The sequence below is a fragment of the Oncorhynchus tshawytscha genome, linkage group LG21 (genome assembly GCF_018296145.1).
Source record: "Oncorhynchus tshawytscha isolate Ot180627B linkage group LG21, Otsh_v2.0, whole genome shotgun sequence".
In the NCBI taxonomy this organism is placed as follows: domain Eukaryota; kingdom Metazoa; phylum Chordata; class Actinopteri; order Salmoniformes; family Salmonidae; genus Oncorhynchus; species Oncorhynchus tshawytscha.
Window position 1 is genome coordinate 28,925,415 of NC_056449.1, and position 5,942 is coordinate 28,931,356.

The window sequence follows — 5,942 nt, forward strand, 5'->3', positions numbered from 1 at the left end:
AAAAATAAATGGTCAAAAATAAATAAAAATAGCTTCTCAGCGAAGAGCAATTTCTCAAGCAATAATTTTGCTCGGACTGTCTTGGTGTGGTCTGAGTGGGGAGGGCAAAACTAGCTGTTATAGGCAGAGAGGTTTGGGACTTTCTTTCTTATTGGTCTATTAACTTATTTTCTGCCTGGTGGCGTCACCAGGCAGGCCAAAACTCCATCCCACCTAAACAAGCTTAAATTTCAGCTGGTCTCTTCAAACGGCACTTACACTAAAGGGGCATTATCAAAATGTTCACAATTTCAGTATTATACAGTATTATTCCAACCTCATGGTGGGGAAATATATATAAAACACTGGGCCTTTAATCAGGCATCTCCTTTATTTAGTCAGTTACCTGTACTGTATATTGTGTGTATATGGAGGTAACTGCCAAAATAAAGGAAACACCAACGTGAAGTGTCTTAATAGGGTGTTGGACCACCACAAGCCAGAACACCTTCAATGCACCGTGGCACAGATTCTACTAGTATCTGGAACTCTATTGGAGGGATGTGATGTCATTCTTCCACAAGAAGTTCCATTATTTGGTGTTTGGTTGATGGTGGTGGAAAACGCTGTTTCAGACGTGGCTCTAGAATCTCCTATAAGTGTGGTGAGATTTGGTGACTGAGAGGGCCATGGTATATGGTTTACATCATTTTCATGCTCATAAACCCATACAGTGACCACTCCTGTCCTGTGGATGGGGGTATTGTCATCCTATGGGAGCATAGTCATGGTAGGCAAAATAATGGACTGCCCAGCATGTTCATACATGACCCTAAGCATGAGGGTATGCTAATTGCTTAATTAACTCAAGAACCACACTGGTGTGGAAGCAATATACTTTGTATCACTCATTTACTCAAATGTTTTCATTAGTTTGGCAGTTTTGAGTTTTGTAAGTGTGTGTTTAGCCTCATTTCTGGGGAGAGAGCTTCTCAGGCCCTGTGGTTCTGTGCACCCATGCAGTTTGTGATGTTTTGACTTGTGTGGAGTGTGTGTGTGTGTGTGCATCTTAGTCTGAGTGTGTATCTTTGCAGAATGAGTTTGTATGTGTCTGAGAGTTGGTCTCTTTCTATCTGTCATGCTCAAGGAAGTGGTTTACCTATGTCTACACCGGAAACTCACACGACACTAACTCCCAACACTCTTTTCCTTCTCTCCACTCCTCCATAGGTGTTCAGTCTAACTCTACAGCCCATCTCGCTCTCTCTCTCTCTCTCTCTCTCTGTCTCTCAATGTTAGCCAGGTATCTGTGTTCACTATGCTCCCCACAGTCATCTTGAAGAGGACTCTCATCAAGAAACCTCAACAGAAGTGAAGTACGTCGCCCTGCAATTACAAGGAAAGATGATTTGTCTTGGACACCCAGGACCTGATTTATTCTGAACAGCGCCCTGGGGCATGTACAATATTTATTGATCAATTGTGTGGTTTGTTTGTTTAATAATTGCTGGCAAGAATTACATTTAGTTGAAATTATTTTACATTTTACAGTTCAGCAGTGTAATTTTTTAAATCAGATATTGAGTTATGAAGGAATATGACTTTTACATGACAGTTGCTTTATGGAGGTTGTATTGTTTGATGTACAAATGGTAAGTTGTGAAGATGTTAATAGAAAACTGTATTCATCTTTAGAAAAAGCCCAGCCAGAAAGGCTGCATTGAGCTCTCCAGGATCAAGTGTGTGGAGATAGTGTGCAGTGAAGTCCCAATCCCCTACAGCAACAAGTACCCCTTCCAGGTAAGACCACTGGAAAGCTAATTACTGGAATGCTAATTACTGGAATGCTAATGACTGGAATGCTAATTACTGACCATTGGGAACACTTTACAATGACGTTCATTTATAAATAAGCCATGACACAGTTTTGTCAAATATGCATAAATGTCTCAACAGGTTGTCCACGACAACTGTTACCTATAGAGTGGGGCAAAAAAGTATTTAGTCAGCCACCAATTGTGCAAGTTCTCCCACCTGAAAAGACGAGAGAGGCCTGTAATTTTCATCATAGGTACACTTCAACTATGACAGACAAAATGAGAAAAGAAATCCAGAAAATCACATTGTAGGATTTTTAATGAATTTATTTGCAAATTATGGTGGAAAATAAGTATTTGGTCACCTACAAACAAGCAAGATTACTGGCTCTCACAGACCTGTAACTTCTTCTTTAAGAGGATCCTCTGTCCTCCACTCGTTACCTGTATTAATGGCACCTGTTTGAACTTGTTATCAGTATAAAAGACACCTGTCCACAACCTCAAACAGTCACACTCCAAACTCCACTATGGCCAAGACCAAAGAGCTGTCAAAGGACACCAGAAACAAAATTGTAGACCTGCACCAGGCTGGGAAGACTGAATCTGCAATAGGTAAGCAGCTTGGTTTGAATAAATCAACTGTGGGAGCAATTATTAGGAAATGGAAGACATACAAGACCACTGATAATCTCCCTCGATCTGGGGCTCCACGCAAGATCTCACCCCGTGGGGTCAAAATGATCACAAGAACGGTGAGCAAAAATCCCAGAACCACACGGGGGGACCTAGTGAATTACCTGCAGAGAGCTGGGACCAAGTAACAAAGCCTACCATCAGTAACACACTACGCCGCCAGGGACTCAAATCCTGCAGTGCCAGACGTGTCCCCTTGCTTAAGCCAGTACATGTCCAGGCCATCTGAAGTTTGCTAGAGAGCATTTGGATGATCCAGAAGAAGATTGGGAGAATGTCATATGGTCAGAAGAAACCAAAATAGAACTTTTTGGTAAAAACTCAACTTGTTGTGTTTGGAGGACAAAGAATGCTGAGTTGCATCCAAAGAACACCATATCTACTGTGAAGCATGGGGGTGGAAACATCAGGCTTTGGAGCTGTTTTTCTGCAAAGGGACCAGGACGACTGATCCGTGTAAAGGAAAGAATGAATGGGGCCATGTATCGTGAGATTTTGAGTGAAAACCTCCTTCCATCAGCAAGTGCATTGAAGATGAAACGTGGCTGGGTCTTTCAGCATGACAATGATCCCAAACACACCGCCTGGGCAACGAAGGAGTTGCTTCGTAAGAAGCATTTTAAGGTCCTGGAGTGGCCTAGCCAGTCTCCAGATCTCAACCCCATAGAAAATCTTTGGAGGGAGTTGAAAGTCCGTGTTGCCCAGCAACAGCCCCAAAACATCACTGCTCTAGAGGAGATCTGCATGGAGGAATGGGCCAAAATACCAGCAACAGTGTGTGAAAACCTTGTGAAGACTTACAGAAAACGTTTGACCTCTGTCATTGCCAACAAAGGGTATATAACAAAGTATTGAGATAAACTTTTGTTATTGATCAAATACTTATTTTCCACCATAATTTGCAAATACATTCATTAAAAATCCTACAATGTGATTTTCTGGATTTTTTTTCTCTCATTTTGTCTGTCATAGTTGAAATGTACCTATGATGAAAATTACAGGCCTTTCTCATCTTTTTAAGTGGGAGAACTTGCACAATTGGTGGCTGGCTAAATCCTTTTTTGCCCCACTGTACATCTTCGCCCCGGACAACGACTTTCGTCAGAGATGGGTCCGAGCTCTGAAGAAAGGTGAGCAGCAGTTATGGATGACAACACGTTTAACTTTAAACCCATAATACAAATACTACACAGAATCTCTCAGAGCTGAGTCTTCTCATATATACCATAATATATATACCATAACATATATACCAGACGACAGCAAAATCAACACATAACATTAAGAGTATTATCAACATTATATTATAAGCTCTATGACACATTTGAGCCTCCATGTCTTGCGCTCTATTTAATTTCTCTCTCTTGCCATGAAGAGACCAAGTGCAACGCACTACTCCTGAAGTATTACCCCAACTTCTGGATGGAGGGGAGGTGGAGGTGCTGTTACCAGACAGAGAAGATGGCTACGGGGTGTCAGGAGTATGACTCTATGGGATACAGTACAGCTTCCACACCACAGTGTAATAATACTATTTCATTTGAAGAACACATTTCCCACACACAATGTCTATAATATGCATTATTATATGATTATGCTTATGATTATGATTATTGTTATGCCTTGCATACAAACCATTTATAGTCCCTTTAAAAAGTATATCATGATAACTGCCTATAACGTAAATTTACCCCCCTAGACCTTATTGATGCACTGGCGCGTCATTCTAAGTAACAGAAATAATTCCCCATCAAAATCTGTCAGTTTAAGCTAAAGATATCTGTTTATTCTGCGTGGGCTGCATCTCAATCCACCACATCCGCCTTTGTCGCCCTTCCGCATCTGCGGTGGAAAGTGGCAGAGCAACAGCGCTGTTTGTCAGACCCGAAAATCGGTCTTCTCATGATAACGTCTGTAGCATTTGAATGGTTTAGCCTAAAAACTAATATGACCACTCTATAGAAAAGGGCCTCGTCTAAAGGTAATCCATACAAATGAATGGAAGTATGGATGTAGTTTTGTGCCAAGAAAAATAAATGTGTAAAAAATATATACACTACCAGTCAAAAGTGTGGACACACCTACTCATTTAAAAGGGGTTTTCTTTATTTTTTAAATTTTCTACAATGTAAAATAAAAGTGAAAATATACAAACTATGAAATAACACATAGTAGTAGTAACCAAAAAAGTGTTAAACAAATCAAAATATATTTGAGATTCTTCAAAGTAGCCACCCTTTGCCTTGATGACAGCTTTGTACACTCTTGGCACTCTCTAAACCAGCTTCACCTGGAATGATTTTCCAAAAGTCTTGAAGGAGTTCCTACATATGTTGAGCACTTTTTGGCTGCTTTTCCGTCACTTTGCGTTCTAACTCATCCCAAACCACCTCAATTGGGTTGAGGTCGGGAGATTGTGGAGGCCAGATCATCTGATGCAGCACTACATAACTTTCCTTCTTGGTCAAATAGCCCCTACACAGCCTGGAGGTGTGTTGGGTAATTGTCCTGTTGAAAAATAAATGATGAGCACAAAACAGATGGGATGGCATATCACTGCAGAATTCTGTGGTTGCCATGCTGGTTAAGTGTGCCTTGAATTCTAAATAAATCACAGACAGTGTCATCAGCAAAGCACCCCCACACCATCACTACTCTTTCTCCATGCTTCACGGTGGGAACCACACACGCGGAGAACATCCATTCACCTACTCTGCGTCTCACAAAGACACGGCGGTTGGAACCAAAAATCTCAAATTTGGACTCATCAGACCAAAGGACAGATTTCCACCGGTCTGATGTCCATTGCTCGTGTTTCTTTGCCCAAGCAAGTCTCTTCTTCTTATTGGTGTCCTTTAGTAGTGGTTTCTTTGCAACAATTCGACCATGAAGGTCTGATTCACGTAGTCTCTTCTGAACAGTTGATGTTAAGATGTGCCTGTTACCTGAACTCTGTGAAGCATTTATTTGGGCTACAATTTCTGAGGCTGGTAAATCTAATGAACTTATCCTCTGCAGCAGAGGTAACTCTGGGTCTTCCTTTCCTGTGGCAGTCCTCATGAGAGCCAGTTTCATCACAGCGCTTGAAGTTCTTGAAATTTTCCTAATTTAATGAACTTCATGTCTTAAAGTAATGATGGACTGTCCTTTCTCTTTGCTTATTTGAGTTTTTCTTGCTATAATATGGACTTGGTCTTTAACCAAATAGGTCTATATTCTGTATACCACCCCTACCTTGTCACAACACAACTGATTGGCTCAAACGCATTAAGAAGGAAAGAAATTCTACAAATACATTTTTACAAGGCACCTGAAATTAAATGCATTCCAGGTGACTACCTCATGAAGCTGGTTGAGAGAATGCCAAGAGTGTGCAAAGCTGTCATCAAGGCAAAGGGTGGCTACAGAGGAATCTGGTACTTTCCAAGTGTCTGGTACTGCATATGTATT

The 5,942-nt window shown here is 41.1% G+C and overlaps 1 pseudogene; it reads left to right on the forward strand.

Annotated features, from left to right (window-relative positions):
• Nucleotides 1–1,098: 1,098 nt before the first annotated feature.
• LOC112221199 overlaps nt 1,099–5,942 on the forward strand; it is a 25,705-nt pseudogene continuing 20,861 nt past the window's right edge.